At 45.2% G+C, this 18,946-nt stretch overlaps 1 protein-coding gene across 1 annotated transcript in view; it reads left to right on the top strand.

The window, feature by feature from the left end:
- Nucleotides 1-6,546: 6,546 nt before the first annotated feature.
- LOC119374471 (sodium/calcium exchanger 3-like) overlaps nucleotides 6,547-18,946 on the top strand; it is a 291,218-nt gene continuing 278,818 nt past the window's right edge. Inside the window, 1 exon segment of the mRNA XM_037644580.2 lies at nucleotides 6,547-7,627. The gene's annotated coding sequence lies outside the window, so the exon portion shown is untranslated.

The following is an 18,946-nucleotide window of genomic DNA, read 5'->3' as shown; positions in this document are numbered from 1 at the left end:
CCTCCTGCTTTCCCTCCTCTTCACCTTGACTTCTCTTTCCCACTTTTGCTATACTATGCTAGGCATGGCTATGCTTTTACCCCCACAAACCTCATCCTCATCTTCAGTTCCCTTTCCCTCCCCCTTGCTATACTATACTAATACGTGGCTGTGCTGTGCCTCACTCTCTTCCCACCTCCTCACCCTCCTTTGCTAGGCTGTGGACGATACTGCACCCGTTTGAGCTCGGCTTTAACAGATCCGCTGTAAAAGAATACGCAGAAAAAAAAAGGATATCTCGTCGCATAACAAACAACCATGCGCGAAACGATCTGCATAGCTCTATCACGTGTCGTCTGCTTGAGACATACGCCATGCCAAGCCGTCTGTTTTGATGGGCGCGGTTGTGACATGTTTACGGAATGGAAAAAGACGGCGCACCGCTACGCGCGACGTGCGCCGACGCCGCCTCCATGGATGCGACGCACCCGGCATTGAGGCGGAAGTGGATTTCCGGTTAGATTAGTTCGAGGTGCACGCGCTGCTAGCGTCGGTTTCTGTAAACTGAAACGGCGCTCGACTGAACGAGGGCGCACAGAGATACAAAAGCCGCAGGCGAAGAGGTTGCCTCTATAACTGAATTTCTATTAGAAAAACTCCTGATTTGCATATCGCGCCCGAAACGTCAATGATGCGTGCAGTGTTGCATGATAATGCAACAGTGCATTTACGGCCGTTGTCTACCTCAATTTTTCAGTTCTACAGTTTGGAGTAAAGCTTGGAGTAGAAATAAAACATAATAATAATTGTTGGAGTTTAATGTCCCAAAACCACGATATGATTATGAGGGACGCCGTAGTGGAGGGCATCGGAAATTTAGACCACCGGGAGTTTTTTAACGTGCACCTAAAACTAGGTACACGGGCCTCTAGCATTTCGCCTTCATCGAAACGCGGAAGCCGCAGCTGGGATTCGATCCCGCGGCCTTCGGGTCAGTAGTCCAGCCCCATAACCACTAGACAACTGTGGCGGGTAGAAATAAAATAGGAGAATAATTTTTCATCTGTACGTAAAAAAAATAGTTTTTCAGCCTGAATAAAGGACCATAACGTGAACAGTCGTCAAGTGTTTTTAGCGTTTACAGCTTGATGAAACTCATAGTACTACTTTACTAATCTAGTGCTCTCGCATGTTTACACGCATAGCGTATATATTGTGACTCGATAATATTATTTTTCTTAACTAGTGCTTCCACACGTTTACATTAAAAATCTATGATAGTCAAGGTTTTTGCCATGCTGTACTTTCTTGCACTCTCGAGCTAATTCAATAGCGTAATTAAAGTATTTGTACGCACGTGATGCATTACGCATTGTATTCGTAATCGTTGTTAATTGTTTCATAGGACCCGCAACTCCTTAGGTTATGGGCTAAACCAGTTTTTGGTAACTTGTACACTGTATGTTTCCAAAATAAAGAATTTGAGTAGTTGTTATTCATATTGTTCGTTACCAAAGCATAAATAAATAAACAATTAAAAAGAGGGAATATGGAGGGAGTAGGCTGACAAATGCAACATAGATGTGCCCCACGACCACCTACGCGAATTGAAGCAGAATTTGAAGATAGAAAGAAGAGGAAAATAAACATATAGATAGGCAGCACAGTCAAAAGTAGCGCAGGGGTATAATCTATCATGCTGGAAGGGTACTTCTTCTTATTTATCGTGTGCAGTTAGCGTCGAAAGTTTAAGGACCACGAGACACGAGAAAAAGTTGAGTATTCCCTCTGCTTCGGCAGGCAGCATTGAATTCAGATTTCTGGCCTGTTCTAAAACTCGCTAAAACCACGTATACTGTGCAGTTCGACCGAATACAGTCATAAATTGCAGGGAAATTTAAAGTTTTCTCAGACCAAGTAGTCTCTATAAACTTTTGGCGCCAACAACGTTATAATAGGAAGGCTGTACATAGATAGCTAGCTTGTGAATGCACCGCGTGGGACTGTACACTGACCGTGAGTTGCATATTCAAGGTCAGATATGTGAGATCACTTTCCTTTCCAAAGACGAAAACCTTTAAAACACACAACCGCAATGCAAAAGATCAATTATTGGTAATTTCACCCATGTCGCTTATGATTATCTTAAATATTGATATTGCTGTGGTCAGTAGGCTTTGTTGTGGTTGTTTGCGTCTGATCTTTTGCGAAGTTTATTGACTTCACTCAGTCTGGCCATCTTGTATTCGATAACACGTAAAAAAGAAGCATTTGAAATTTCCAAACTCGCAAGCAGTTCACAGTCACAGGCAACCGTTCCTCCGAGTTAAAGGACGTGACATCTGGAGTCCCACAGGCGAGGGTATTAGGCCCATTATTGTTTTTAATTTTCTTCAATTCTGGAAGAAATTTTGTTGAACATCATACTATTCGCGGATGATTATGTGGTTTATCGTAAGATTTCCTCTAGTACTGACCATATCGCCTAGCAGCACGATCTTGACAAACTCACCGAGTGGTGTTCATTTTGGCAAATGATACTTAACGCGGATAAATGTAGATTACTTACTTTTAGTCGTAAACACACCAACTCGACATTTCGTTATTCGCTTAGCAACAATATTGTGACATATCTTGTGCAAGTACCCATAGGTATTCTTCTGACACCAGAATTATCTTGGTCTAATCATATAAAAAAACATAACCTCAAAAAACGAAATCTTCGGGGAGCACCGTCAACTAAACCAAGACTAGCCTATTGATCATTTATTCGTCCACAACTAGAATTTGCATAACCCATATGGTTGCCTCACGAAGCATACCTGATGCAATTCCCCGAATGCATGCAAAATCGTGCAGCTATATAGTTTCATTGTCGGCGACTACAAACGACCACCAAGCTTTGTTTTTTTCCTTATTCTACAAACAACCATCAAGCGTGTGTGATACGAAGTGGAAGCTTTCACTTCCATCGCTGGAGTGAAGTAGGAATACTGCACTTATCAGCCTCCGTCATAAAATAATCCGTAGCCATCACCCATCTGCACTACCGCTTACTATCGCCGTCTTCACACTATCGCCGTCTTCACAATCATCGAAGATTGCAACGTCTGTTCGTACGAACAAATGCTTTCAACTCATCGGCTTTACCCCGTGTCATAGCATAATGGAATGGTCTTCCAGAAGTGGTTGACGTACGCGACCCTGAGGCGTTTAAAGGAGAAATTCAAATTATGTTTTCATAGCTTTTCTTCTTGGTCTTTGTGCGTTTCACTTCCACTTAGCTGCGAACATAGAGCCATTGTATAAAGATGTTTCCATTTGTGCTTGAGATCTCCTTCTTGTTAGTTTAATTTATGGGGCTTACTTGAGTGTGGTTTTGTTAGCAGCGATTTTATTGCGCATTTCCTGTGTCGCTTGCTGCCTAATCAATACTAATCCAATATGTTCAGTGTGTTAAATAGATTTGAAGTTTGCACTCAGTTTCACAACTTACCTGTGCTTGGAATTACTAACACACGTTCCATGCTGTTTGAATCTTGATGTACAACCCCCTCAAATAATGTTCCACTAGGAATCTGTGATGTGCTTAAATAAATAAATAAATAAATAAATAAATAAATAAATAAATTCGTGAACGAATGGAGACTGGTGGTGTACGGGCCTACCTCGTGTACTCGTGTACTGCCCGCATAATGTTAGCTCATCATCATCATCATCAGCCTGTCTATGCCCACTGCAGGGCAAAGGCCTCTCCCATATTCCGCCAATCAACCCGGTCCTGTGCTTTCGGCTGCCACGTTATACCTACAAACTTCTTAATCTCATCGACCCACCTAATTTTCTGTCTCCCCCTCACGCGTTTGCCATCTCTTGGAATCCTGTTAGCTATATGATGGTTATTGCTGGTTAATGGCGGATAGCATTGGCTAGTGCCATTTGAATACGGCTAAGTGATAGTTAGCGTTTCCTAATGATGGCTGATGTCGGGTAATTATGACATAATCATAGGTAATCGTGGATGTTGTCTAATAATTACTAAATTATTCGAAATGCCTGATGTTGACTATCACTAAACTATTCGTAATGTTGGATGTTAGTTAATGACTAAATTGTTGGTAATGTTGGATATTGACTAAGGATGAATAATTGTTGGCAATGTTGGATGTTAGCTAATGATGACTAAAATGTTGGTAATGTTGGAATTTCGTTAACGATGACTAAATTTCTTGGGAAGGTTGAATGTTGGCTAATGATGACTAAATTGCTAGTAATATTGGATGTTGACTAATGATGACTAAGTTATCGGTAACGTTCGATGTTGGCTAATTACGGCTAAATTTTAAATTGTTGGGAATGTTGGATGTTGGCTAATGATGATTAAATTGTTGGGAATATTGGACTTTCGTTAATGATGACTAACTTATTGGCAAAGTTGGATGTTGGCTAATGATGAATAAATTGCTGGTAATGTTGGTTCTTTGCTAACGATGAATAAATTGTTGGCAATATTCGATGTTGACTAATACGACTAAATTGTTCGGAATGTTTGATGTTGGCTAATGTGACTTAAATTGTTGGGAATGTTAGATGTTGGTTAGTGATGACTGAACTGTTGAAAATATCGGATGTTGGGCAATGATACTAAATTGTTCGTAATGTTGGATGTTGGTTAATTATGTATAAATTGGTGGGAATGTTGGATGTTGGCTAATGATGAATAATTGCTGGGAATGTTGGATGTCGGCTAATGATGATTAAATTATTGGTAACGTTGGATTTTTGCTTAACGATGACAAAATTTGTTGGGAACGTCGGATGTTGGCTAATGACGACTAAATTGCTGGTAATGTTGGATGTTGGCTAATGATGACTAAATTATCGGTAACGTTCGATGTTGGCTCATTACGAATAAATTTAAAATTGTTGGGAATGTTGGATGTTGGCTAATGATGATTAAATTGTTGGGAATGTTGGATGTTGGTTAATGATGACTAAATTGTTGGGAAAGTTGTACGTTGGCTAATGATGTCTAAATTGCTGGTAATGTTGGATCTTTGCTAACGATGACTAAATTGTTGGCTATGTTGGATGTTGGCTAATATGACTAAATTGTTGGGAATGTTTCATGTTGGCTAATATGACTAAATTGTTGGGAATGTTGGCTAATGGTGACTAAACTGTTGGAAATAATGGATGTTGGCTAATGATGACAAAATTGTTCGTAAGGTTGGATGTTGGCTAATGATCACTAAAATTGGAAAAGTTGGATGTTGGCTAAATGATGGTTTTCAGTTGCTGATGGCTAATTTTGGTCAAATAGCGCTATATGACGGCTATTGTGCACTAATATGACGGTTAATCTTGGTTAGACTAGATGGAATAATTGCTATTGTTGGCTAATATGACGGTCACTGTTGGCTAGATATGGCAAAATGGTAGCTATTGCTCATGGTGGTCAATGTTGTCCAACTATAACTAAATTATCGGTAATGTTCGCTAATTTTGGCCAAATGATGGTAATTGTTGGCGAATTCAGGTGATGTGGGCCACACGCAAGTACAAAAGCAACATGTTCTTCATTAAGGCTTATAGCAGTGGTGCTCTCGCAAATACGTAAACAACCTGAGCTGGTTCTGCCCGAGTTTCGTACTCTGCGTAACGGAAGCGCTACGAAATAAAAAAACATGTTGTGCCCATTGAAAAAATGAAATAAAAAAGAAACATCGACGATCTGCTTCTGCAGACGTACGTCTTCACTCACGCAGATGTCATCCTTAAGAGAGTGAGAGTGTAAAGCAGACGACAACCGCAAGAAAAAAAAAAAAAGATGGAGGACCGGGAACTCTTATGACGGCTGCATCGCACACGCCTGCTGTAACGTCTGCGGTCTCAGGACTCGAAAGAAACAGCTGCGCCGTTTGAGAGAACACATGTTTGTAACACGCCATCCGTCCTCCTCACTCTCTACTGCCCACCTTTTACCTTCTTCTCAAGTGCTTTGCCCAAGAGAGCCGCGTTCGCTGAGCAGTTGTTTTTATTGCGGTCCTCGCTCAGCGAGCGAGGACAGACGTTTCTAGTACACCGTTCGACGACTACTAGAAGCGACCATGAACTTAGGGCACGGAAATATGGCATCCGCACGAGCTAAAACCGGCTGTTGTTTCAAGGGAAGTATCTCTATTCGAGACACCCGAAATAGGACCACGCTTCTTCTTCAAGTGCTCTTAAGCGTCCCCATCACTCGTTGCCTTTACACGGCGTTCCGATTTTTTCCCGCCTTGGCTTCCGCAGCGCGCGCACCGAGTAGCAGACGACAGACGGACACGCGTCGTCTGCTTCGGAACGATGCGCGCGCATGCGCCCTCGGCCGGATGCAGACGACACCCCCCAACCCTCCATCTTGTTGCCCGCGCCGCTGTAGCGCCGCATTAGCAGACGACGCCGCGTTGGCGCCCTGCTTCCGGCGATAGACGCATCGGGGCGCCAGCGTCGTATCGCAAGTGTAGGGGGGCGGGGAGTGTTTTTCGCTCGCCCTTTACTATTTTCTCATCGAGCAAAGAAAGGTTGTAGGGTGGTGTAGGAAGAGCGGCAGGGCTGCGAGCGGTGGCGTCGCGCGGCGGGGGGGTTTGCATCCCAGCAGGCACCGCTCTCGCTCCCCGAGCCGCGGCTCGAGCGCTGTGTGAGCGGCTTTTGCGAGCGGTTGGGGGCCCGCCGGTTTTCTTGCTGCGCCGACGCGTGCAGTGTGTGTTGACCGCCGTGGCGTGCGCTCTTCCCTTTTTGCAACTCCCGGTTGTATCTATCTGTCCGGGTCGAAAGTTCGTTTTCGTTGTGTGCTGCCCGTCGTCTGTGGCCGTTTTGCTTTTGACCCGATCGACCAGCGTTGAGATCGTGTCTGCCACCCACCCCAAAGATCTCGGATAGACATCGTGGATTCCCGTATTTGGTTTCCCGTTCGACATCAGCAAGCGTGCGCAAACGCTTTCCAAGCTGTAACGCCTACTTCAAGCGCCACCGTGTTCAGTGCTCCGTAGAGAAACCTTCAAAGGCCACGCCGGTGTCGTCTGGAGCGTTGTAAGTGCGATTCGTCTGCTACGAGAGTTGCAGAACCAGAAGCAGAAGTGCTCGCTCGCTGTGTTTAAAATCGTGCCCTAGATGCACCAAGCAGCAGCAGAACGTATCGATGCGATTTGAAACGAGCCACGAGTGTGCACGTGTGATCTACTCCTCGATGCGCATCGGGGCGTTACGCTATCGCCTGTGCGGCGCCGCAGGTCTCGCTGAAATGTGGCGCTTTACAGCGAGCGCCTAAAGGGACACGAAGATACGTCTTGAACCGTGGGCTTGTTCCAGACGGCGGTTTTTTCGTCGTCTGCAAATAACCCATCCCTGCGCCAACGCTAACGGCACGGTGCCGTCTGCTACTTCTGTTGCACCGGCCTCTACACTTACGCCGGACTAGGCCTTCGGCGTTTGCCCGTTAAGCGAAAAGGCCTTTTCGCCGGTTTCGTCCTCGCAGTGCACATTTCATTTATTTATTTTCGTTTCGATACATTTTTTGGTGCGCGTGGCAAAGGTGCGGTGGTCTTCTGGATAGAAACACGCTTGTATACCGTCCCTGGCAACCTTTCTTCAAGACTTCAGACAGGTGAGCTCTTTACAGACCATAACTTGCAAAAGCTTCATGCTTACACTTGCCTGTAAGCCAGTAGGCTTACAAGTATCAATCTGTGCGTTGAAGAGAAGCATAAGATAAGTTTTTTGCAGCAATCCAGGGAGGTTACGTCATTCTTAGTGTACGCTCAAAGGGCGCGTCTACCAGCTAAATAAAATATGAAAGCAGAGAAAGAATGTTATTTCTTCGCAGTGCTGTTTCAAACTGTACTTCGATTGGCTGTGACGACATAAATTCACTGGTTAACAGAATTATAGCACGCTTTGGAAGGCCTCAAGCGTGCTAGATTAGGCGTAATCCAGTCAGGTAACGTGCTTCTTTTTTTTTTTTTTGCTTTTTTTTTCTTCGTTAATTGAGTGCGCCATAAATAAGGCTTCTGGCTTTTGACGGGCACATCTGAAGTAGGCTAATCGAATGATTTCCAGCTTTGAAAGCCATCTTCGCCCTGTGCTTACGCAACTTCGATTTGTTTACGGTAATTCGTTTTGCGGTAGTCAAACACAACAACAACAAAAAAAAAACGCTGTGATCTATTTTAGGAAAACAAGCTTCGCTTACTCACGGCAGCCATCGAAGAAAAATAAAAAGACGCGAGAACAACACGGGAAACGAAGAAAACCAGAAAAAAAAAGACACAATAATAGGAAGACCTACAACAGATGCTCGTTCGCGTCTTACAAGACGCACGCTTTGCGAGCTGCGGCGACCGTAGAGCTTGCGAAGGTCATTCGCGAAACCTAAAAAAGCCTCGGAAGTGCTCGCGGAAGTACAACAGCATGTCCTGCTCTACTGCACACTGATTTCTGTTCACGAACAAATACACCCGCATTAAAAAAACAAAAAAAAACGAGGGAGCAATCAAAACGTTGCTATTCGCAGCGTCGGGCGAATAGCAAAGCTAGACATGCCTGGATGCTGTGTCGTTGATGAACATATCTCAGCCCCCTTATATGTACTTACACAGACTGATTTTCGTTCACAAACAAATGCACACACGTTAAAAACAACAAAAGTATACAAGAGAGCTATCATATGATGTTATTCTAAGCGTCAGGCGAATAGTAAAGCTAGAATGACCGCGATATCGTGCTGTTAACGAATATCTCATAGTCATGTTGTAAGTAAGTGGACAGAAAAATATCTGTACGGACACTATTCGGAGCATAGAGTTTCCTAGAATTAGCTAGAGGGGACTCTGGCGCTGCGATCGTTCAGCCACCATGGGAATGATGGGTAGTACACGGATTTGCCTAGTCTTCGTACTTGCGGGCTTCGAACGCACTTGTGGCTTTGTTTATTGCTGTGTTTTGGTTTTGTTTCGGATAAAAGAATGGATCGTTGTGAACTTCTTGACCGGATTTTAATTGGTGAGCCTAAAAAGGTGAAAGTGGTGAAGTGGAACTGCTGACTTTTGCTGAACTTCGTTTTGCGACAAAGCGGATGCAGGCGACGCGGAGCCAAACGGAGCCGAAAGAACGAAGTTTAGACAAATCCGCGTACTACCCATCATTCCCATGCTGGCTGAAGCGCCATGCGTTGGAGCTCCCATAGACACTAGCGCCAGATTTCCCTCTAGTAAGTATTGTAGGAAACTCTATGATCCGGAGTAATCGGTGTGACCACCCTTAATGTATAGTGCTTTTATTTATCTGTTTTTTTTTGCTGTTATTTCATTATTTCTTGTTTGATTCTTTGTTTTTGTGTATTTTCGATACTAATATCTGCGGGTTCAAATAGCCGGCTGTTCAGTCGCCTACCTTTCATGTTTTTCATGTATAAATAATTGGAGTAGTCGCTATGCTGTAAAGGCCTGTGTGTGTGTGTATGTGTGTGCATGCGTGCGCGCTGTTTTGTAAGCATTTCGAATCGAGTTTTGCGCATTAGAAAGTCATTCATAAACGTGGAGATACATTAAGCTGAAAGGTGAGAAACAAACAGATTTAGATAAACTGGACGTGTTGTACATATGAACTACACATGTAAACATAAAAGAAAAGGAACGGTTGAGCGAGAACAACAAATTTGCACAATACTTTCGTGTATGTATATATATATATATATATATATATATATATATATATATATATAATATCCTTTGAAGAAGGCTGGTCGACCAGCCGAAACTGTCAGGGTAAAATAAATATTTGTTTCCTATACTTCACTTTCTTCACATTTATATTCTAATTACTACAAATAACACCCCCTATACTTTCCTTGGCATTATTGTCTCTTAGTTCTCATTAATATATATATATATATATATATATAGCCGGTGAGATGAATGAGCGCACTTACGAAAATCGCTTATTTTTACTCGTTACCGAGTAGAAATATGCGATTTTCGTAAGTGTGCTTCTGCATTTGTTCGCATACATATATATATATATATATATATATATATATATATATATATATATATATATATATATATATAGATGGTCCGTAGATTATGAAGAGTCTGTCTTCGGTTGCCGTAAAATAATTAGGAAAAAGGTATACGCTTCTAAAAAACTGTTTATTTGTCGACGTTTCGATCGGAGACGTCGACAAATAAAGTTTTTTAGAAGCGTATACCTTTTTCCTAATTATTTTACGGCAACCGAAGACAGACTCTTCATAATCTACATATATATATATATATATATATATATATATATATATATATATATATATATATATATATATATATATATATATATATATATATTGTAACGAAGAGGAAGTACTCCGGCGCAGAGGCAGCATCATCGAGTGTGCAGCAGAGGCTGCGGTAGTTCAGAGGATGCTGGAATGGTGGTGCAGGTGCTTTGCGAGTGGGCATGGCAGCAACCGCAGCGTGTGTGAGTGGAGCAGCCACGAGGTTTTGCTCGCGGGCAGCTGGCAGCGCCTCAGCGACCTCTCCTTGAATGACGCCACGGAGGGACGATGGTAGTGTCGTGGTAGGTTCCTGAGTGAAGGGCACCAGAGAGAGCTGTCTCGCAACTTCTTCGCGGACAAAGGCTTTGATTTCGGCTATCAGCGAGGCGTTATCGTGGCCGTTGGTCAGACTCGACAGTGATGCCAAATCGTGTGCGGGAGGACGTCTTGTCAGAGCTCGCTGCTTCCGCAATTCATCATAGCTCTGGCACAAGCTAATAACGTCGTTGACTGTATATCGGGTTCTTCGCCAGCAGCATCTGAAAAGCGTCATCATCAATCCCTTTCATTAGGTGCTTCATTTTTTCAGTTTCCGTCATGGCAGCGTTCACGCGTCTGCACACGTCGACAACGTCTTCGATATAGCTGTATCGATATAGCTGGTGAATGTTTCACCTGTCTCTCGGGCGCGTGTGCGCAAACGCTGCTCGGCTCGGATTTTCGGACGGCGGGTCGGTCGAATACTGCCGTGATTGACGTTTTGAACAGCGGCCATGTTCTGACGTCTCCCTCGTGGTTCTTGAACCAAAGACTGGCCACGCCCGCGAGATAGAACGACACGCGTGTTCACTTGTCCGCGTCCGTCCATTTGTTTAGAGCGCTCACCCGTTCGTAAGTCGACAGCCAATCTTCAACGTCTTTGTCGTCTGTTCCGCCGAAGATTGGAGGCTCTCGCTGCGGAACAGTGCCAGGACAGGTGGCGATGGAAGCGTCTGCTGGTTGGCGTCCGGCATAGCAGAAGGTAGCCGCCGAGAACGGAGATCCAGGATTTTAGGGGGACGGTAGAGGGAACGTTACCCAGCACGGCTCCACCAAATATGAAGGCGATTGATTGTGTGTGTAGCTGGTCGCTGGTCGCGCAATGCACCGAGAACAGTTCGCTGCTCGAGCCTCTGCTGCACACTCGATGATGCTGCCTCTGCGCCGGAGTACTTCCTCTTCGTTACAATATATATATATATATATATAATATGGATTCAATTAAAAAAGGATTTTTTCAATTGTACTCTGTGTTTCATTCTAAGATTTCGTAGCGTCGTTCAATTAGTAAATATTTTCAAGCATGCACTATCGGCTTCAAATGAAAGCCGAACAGCGGCAAGCATTCTCAGTGATACAGTGTGCGCAGTCCAGCCATCGCCGTGGACAGGCGCGCACATGCGCAGTGCTGCCAAACCGGATGCGCTCGCCTATTCATTGTGATGACAGAACGGCGCGAATGCTTGCTGCTGTTCGGGTTACATTTGACGCCGATAGTACGTGTTCGCTGCTGGGAAAATTCCTACCCCATTTTACAGCAAATGGAACGGCGGCAGATTTGAGAACAGAGAGAAAAAAAAAAGAGAAGTTCATATTTTCGTGAATTCAGTACACGCAACATCAAATTTCGAGCTGCAGGGCAAGTTGCATTTTGTACTGCAACAGCACAGATTCTGTAATAGATAAACAGCGTGTAATGGCGCTTCACTTTTGTTTTTTTGTTTCGTGTATCCCACGCACCCCAATCTAGTGAAGAAACAAAGAAGCCTCGACGTCCGGTGTACATGCTCCCGTAAGTAAAAAAGTCGCGCGCCAACCCGAAACTGTTGTAACTCTGATAATAAGCAGCGCGAAAGAGAGAAAAAAAAAAAAAAACGTGGGGACGAAAAGCGGACATAGTGTACAACGAGTTTAGCTGTGTAATTTTCTGGGCCGGTTGTTGCATGACAGATTGAAGTGAAGTGTTTAATTTCATCATGTATTGTACGTGCGAAGGCCCGGTTAAGAAAGAAGGGAAAAAAATTGTGGTGGGGAGTGGATGGAGTGGCTTAGTTTGTATGTTTGCGTGATTACTGCTGTTTGTTCTTAACAAATGCGTGGCGGTGTTCTAGTGAATACCTTTTCTTAGTAAACTTGAGTTGCAAGAACAGCCTTTGTCCTGTGCGCTTCACCTCTTGCGATCGCGTCGTAACGTGCTGGAACCCGTCGCTTTGACCCTGGACAAGCGCCGAGTTCCACTTGATTATTTTATTGACATGAATGTATTATATATGCATGCGTGAGAAAAGTTACAAAGAAAACAGTTGCACCGAAAATGAAACAGCAGGAGGACGTAAATCGGAAAAAAAAAATTGGCCGCGTATCTGCGTGCTTCGCTGCAAATGTCGTCTAAAGACGATAGAAGAGGCGCTGCGTGAGATATGGACGCCATCTGGCAATACGTCGGGAAACACGAGTGCTGTGTTGCGGGCTGGTACTCCCGGCGCAGCGGCAGGCGAAGACCGGCGGTGACCAACGCGACCGGTGGGGACGCCGGCCAGCCCGAACACGCTGTTTCGCGCGATGCGCCGAAGGAGAAGAAACGTCCGCACTCAACGAGTACTCTCCACACACTCTTTTATTTACGCGTCGCCTGGGTAAAACAGCAATGCCAGAGCGGCGCCCCCTGTCATTCGTACAATGCAATACTGAACCGAAACCGAAACACAACATGAGCTTGTGCAGAGGGCACGGAGGAAGACAAGTTTCAGCGCAGTCGCATTTTCAGCGCAGCTTAAGAAACTAGGGTTGTAACATTGTAGGGCGAGTAGGGCCAGAAGGACCGTCACGACGAAAACCTGCCTCCTCAGTCGTATTCGCCTGGAACGTTGGTGTGGTTTCGCGTTCCCTCCTTCACTCCTGGCCTTTCCACAAAGCTACTGCCTAAGTACGAAGGCCCCTACCGCGTCCTACGTCAAGCATCCCCAGTTAACTATGTGATTGAGCCTGTTCAATCATCTACGGGCCGCCGTCGTCGCGGCCGCGAGACTGTTCACGTCGATCGACTGAAGCCGCATTATGACCCACCAGTTGTACCTGTTCCTTAGGTCGCCAGGATGGCTCCTTTTCCGCGGGGGAGTGATTTGTAACATGGTACGGCGCAGACAAGAACGCCTGCGAAAGAAGAAGACGAAGACGGTGGCTGTTGGCGCTCGCGCTTGCTCGGCTTGGAGCGCTGATCGCTTCAGCTGTGGCAATCTTTTAATAAACGCGTTACTGTCTCAACGTTAAACGCATACCATCAAGGTCTTTAAAATTGCGTATCTATGTATTTTCTGTTAAAGGAACACACCGCCTAATGCTTACCTAATGATGTTGCGCCTCAGATATGCGTAATGTTTGCTTTTTGATCAACAATGTACATAAGTATGAACCCAGTCAGCCGTTCACGATGGCTGGCCCTTGGGCAAGTGGTTCAACTTTGGCCGAGTGGTTGAATCGAGGGACGTACCGACAAACAGAAAGACAGACAGAAAGACAGACCAAAATTTCTGCGTTTAAGTTCCCCAAGAAAGACTATCGTCTTTAAAAATTGTTTTACGATCGCAGTGGCCTGCTGTGCGTACCCGCACATTCCACGAAACAAATTTCTGTGTCAGACTGTGGCTGTTTGCGTCCAGACATAGCATGTATAATATATTTGTGGAGTTTTACGTTACAAAACCACGATATAATTATAAGGTACGCTGCAGTTTAGGGCTCTGGAAATTTCGACCATCCATGCTTTCTTTAACATGCACTTAAATCTAAGTACACGGGGCTCTAAAATTTCGCCTCCATCGAAATCCCACCGCTGCGGCCGCGGTCTAGCCGGTGAACTTTGTGTCAGCAGCCGAGCATCGTGAACACTGTAGCACCGAAGCGGAGGACACCCTCACGTTCGAAGAAACCGGGTTCTTTGTCGTATTATGACTATTTCGAGGTTTATTCGAGTAGCAGGTTTGTTAGTTCAAAAAGCAAAATTTCGTGGTTGTTTTTTTCCCTATCTTTCATTTGAATGCCTTCGTATTTTGGTATAACCGCCGCGGTGGGCTGGTGGATATGGTGCTCGACTGCTGACCTGAAGGTTGCGGGATCGAATCCCAGCCGCGGCTGCCGCATTTGCGATGGAGGCGAAATGCTAGAGGCCCGTGTGCTCAGATTTAGGTGCACATTAAAGAGCACCAGAGGTGTTCGAAACTTCCGGAGTCCTCCACTACGGCGTCCCTCATAATCATATTGTGGTTTTGAGACGTAGAACCCATACACCTAGAAAATTATAATTATTTACGCACGAAAAGTATTTTCTTGAATATCTCTCGATGTTAGCAGTGTCTTTCTCCTGAGTATTCTCTTACGATCCCATTCGATTCAGTTCTATTCCTCTATAGACTTGTTCTCTAGTGTGTTCGTGATAGTGGCTGTTTGACTTTGGCACGTTGGACGCGCAGACATTGTACGTGGTCATGTGACTTGCCGTAAAAATCTTTGCTATGCAACTTTTGCTATGCAAAAATCAGATGCGTGCTGCGAATGCATGCAGTATATGTATACTACGCTCCATTAAAAAAAAAAAAGTTTCAAGCCCCTTTCTAAAATCCTCGCATTCTAAAAAAATTGTTGACAAACAGTTCCGGTCTTTCGCTGTCCTTGAAAGAAAAAGCTATTTTTGAACGTTTTAATGCGACACAAGGTTAGGTTATGTTACCTTACAACGAACACGTTACGACGAACGCAACCGCCAACTTCCGACAGATTTATTTTCACAAACGTCAGAGCCGTTTATACGTGTGTGAGTAAAAGACTGCGCAACTGCGTAATATTTGACTCCACATACGCACGATGATAAGCGCGAAAGAAAAAAAAAACATCGACTAGAAACTATAAGGTTACGAGATTGTTTTATTGCCATGGTTGTTACTTATGCCCGTAAACATGTGAGGCTGACGCTTCTGAATATAAACACGTTGGAAGTTGGCGCATGCCTTCGTCGTATTTCACTCGGTGCTAGTGTTGCGTTGCGCGCCAGATGCTGAAATGGAACACCAACACGCCACAACATTCGCCTCGTTTCAACCTCTGCACGCAACCGAAGGAACAGCGTCGCTCTGATTTGCATGTACCACGTGTCCTGATCGATAGATGGCGATGTTTCTTGTGAGCTATGTATGTATGTATGTATGTATGTATGTATGTATGTATGTATGTATGAAGGAAAGCAGATGATTTTTCAAGGGCTCGTTTATCTTTGTTAGACACAATATTAATGAGAACTAACAGACAATAACGCCAAGGAAAGTACAGGGGGTGTTAACTGTAGTATTTAGAATATAAATGTGAAGAAAGTAAAGTGGACGAAAAGATGACTTGCCGCCGGCAGGGACCGAACCTGCGACCTTCGAATAACGCGTCCGATGCTCTACCACTGAGCTACGGCGGCGGTCATCCTCCCGTCCACTTTCTGGGGTATATATGTTGATTTAAACCTAGGAGTGTTAGTCAGCGCCAATCGCAGCCATGGCGGCGAGTGTGGAACACTCTTTTTTGCCTGTTGGCGTCACGTAGCACGTGATCTTTTTACGAGTTGGCAGCTGACCAATAATCCCTCGCATACTACCTGAAGGCATTAAGTCTGCCAGTGGTAGAGCTCAGTGGTAGAGCATCGGACGCGTTATTCGAAGGTCGCAGGTTCGGTCCCTGCCGGCGGCAAGTCATCTTTTCGTCCACTTTACTTTCTTCACATTTATATTCTAAATACTACAGTTAACACCCCCTGTACTTTCCTTGGCGTTATTGTCTGTTAGTTCTCATTAATATTGTGTCTAACAAAGATAAACGAGCCCTTGAAAAATCATCTGCTTTCCTTCATTCATAGCGAGGGTCTCGTCCTGGCAGACTTAATGCCTTCAGGTAGTATGCGAGGGATTATTGGTCAGCTGCCAACTCGTAAAAAGATCACGTGCTACGTGACGCCAACAGGCAAAAAAGAGTGTTCCACACTCGCCGCCATGGCTGCGATTGGCGCTGACTAACACTCCTAGGTTTAAATCAACATATATACCCCAGAAAGTGGACGGGAGGATGACCGCCGCCGTAGCTCAGTGGTAGAGCATCGGACGCGTTATTCGAAGGTCGTAGGTTCGGTCCCTGCCGGCGGCAAGTCATCTTTTCGTCCACTTTACTTTCTTCACATTTATATTCTAAATACTACAGTTAACACCCCCTGTACTTTCCTTGGCGTTATTGTCTGTTAGTTCTCATTAATATTGTATGTATGTATGTATCTCATGCTGGTTTATGGTTTAGATAGACAGACAGACAGACAGACTGCCTGGCTGGCTGGCTGGCTGGCTGGCTGGCTGACTTACTGACTGACTGACTGACTGACTGACTGACTGACTGATAGATAGATAGATAGATAGATAGATAGATAGATAGATAGATAGATAGATAGATAGATAGATAGATAGATAGATAGATAGATAGATCAACACGTCGATGGCGCACAAGTTTTCTCCGCGCAACGCTAACTCATGTATGCTCGAGTAGCTGTAGCGCTGTTCGCACTAACGCTGAAAAGCGACACCAGTCAATTAATCCCGCAATTTTTTATCCAAGGAGTGATGACCTTGAATGCATCATTTCCTTGCCGTGTGGATAGCGGGGTAGCAAAGCGCTTGTGGTATTGAGCAGACCGATACCAAGTTCCCAACTTAACAGCCGCATTTGTGCCGTTATACTACGCCACCATCATCACGCAGTAAGGCCTGCTGCAAAAGGGATGACGGGCGAAATCATAAAGTGCGACAAATACTTTCTTACTTACTCGTAACGCCTCACAAGGCCTAACACCGTGTCCTTTCGAGTAAGCCAGAAAACGGACACTTGCACTCAGATTAGAAATATCGCACAGTCCTTTGCGCATTACTCTATTAGTCGACTTGAAGGCGAAAGCCACATTTTCTTCGTTGCGATTGTATGGACCCCACCCCCCTCTTTATGCTTTCTTCACTTCACGAGTTGTCGCACTTCCTCCATGATAGGCCCGCCCTTGACCAAGCGACGATGTGATATGAAGACGTCACAAATGTAGGTTATATGTGACGTCATGTAGAAGTCATCAGTGATATGTTCTGCATCATTTGTGTTGACACCGACGACGCCAACGGTAACTTTTGGCATTTCATGAGGCGTCTACGGCTTTCGCTTTAAAAAGCTAGACAGGGAGGGGGATGGCAAGGGGGCAAGATGATGTGTCCCTTCGTCAGCGCGCGTCATGACGTTGAACACTTTTCTTTTTTTCTTCAAACGAGTGACTTACTTTCAGTGTGATCGCGAGCGACCGTGCGGGCGCGTGGCGGCATCTCGCGGCGACCACGGTAACTAGGAAGCTCACGATGCTCAAATCAGCCAATGGCCGCGGACTATGGGATTATGGCGCGGTCATTTGGGTTTATGGCATCATTTGTGGAGAGAAGTGCGAACCATTTCTAAACAAAATTCGTTGCTGATCTAGTTGGCTCATAATCGAAGGTGTTCCTTCTTTGTCCTGTTCGATTTCGCGCTATGCAATATTGAAGAACTATTTCTAGCTGACTGAGAATTAACTGCAAATTCCAGGCCGCGTTTTGCGCTATAATGTTTGCCTCGCGTGTTCAGGAGGCTCGACTACCGATCAGCAGTGTTTCTTGACCATGTTGAAGAAGCGTTGCAGGGGCCCTTTAACCCATATATATCCAGTGTCCTACATATAGCACGCTTCTTTGATACACTCTAACATCACTATTTCTTTAGCTGATGACTAGCGCCACCTACAGCACATCAAGCAGGCCTCATTCTCAACGTGTGCAAGCCAGGCCCGTAGCAAGGGGGGGGGGGGGCAGGGGGCGCCCCCCTCCCCCGAAATTTTGATGACACATGCTGTTTTATCGAAAATAAATCATGAAAATGCGCGTTTTTCTCGATTAGTAAAGGCTTTCAGCAAGTGCCCCCCCTCCCCGGAAAAATTCCTGGCTACGGGCCTGGTGCAAGCCTAGACATTGCATGCTTTTCATGCTGCCACGTGCCGACCGCTTTCTCCGGGCAAACGCGTGCTTTGTGTGAAAGACGCCATGGTGAGGAAGAAGTGCACGTGAAATACCGATCGCTTTCTCCGGGCAAACGCGTGCTTTGTGTGAAAGACGCCATGGAGAGGAAGAAGTGCACGTGAAACACCGATCGCTTTCTCCGGGCAAATGCGTGCTTTGTGTGAAAGACGCCATGGAGAGGAAGAAGTGCACGTGAAACACCGATCGCTTTCTCCCGGCAAACGCTTGCTTTGTGTGAAAGACGCCATGGAGAGGAAGAAGTGCACGTGAAACACCGATCGCTTTCTCCGGGCAAACGCGTGCTTTGTGTGAAAGACGCCATGGAGAGGAAGAAGTGCACGTGAAACACCGATCGCTTTCTCCCGGCAAACGCGTGCTTTGTGTGAAAGACGCCATGGTGAGGAAGAAGTGCACGTGAAACACCGATCGCTTTCTCCCGGCGAACGCGTGCTTTGTGTGAAAGACGCCATGGAGAGGAAGAAGTGCACGTGAAACACCGATCGCTTTCTCC

Source organism: Rhipicephalus sanguineus, chromosome 11, assembly GCF_013339695.2.
Source record: "Rhipicephalus sanguineus isolate Rsan-2018 chromosome 11, BIME_Rsan_1.4, whole genome shotgun sequence".
NCBI classification, from domain to species: Eukaryota; Metazoa; Arthropoda; class Arachnida; order Ixodida; family Ixodidae; genus Rhipicephalus; species Rhipicephalus sanguineus.
This window is presented reverse-complemented; position numbering and strand designations above follow the sequence as displayed.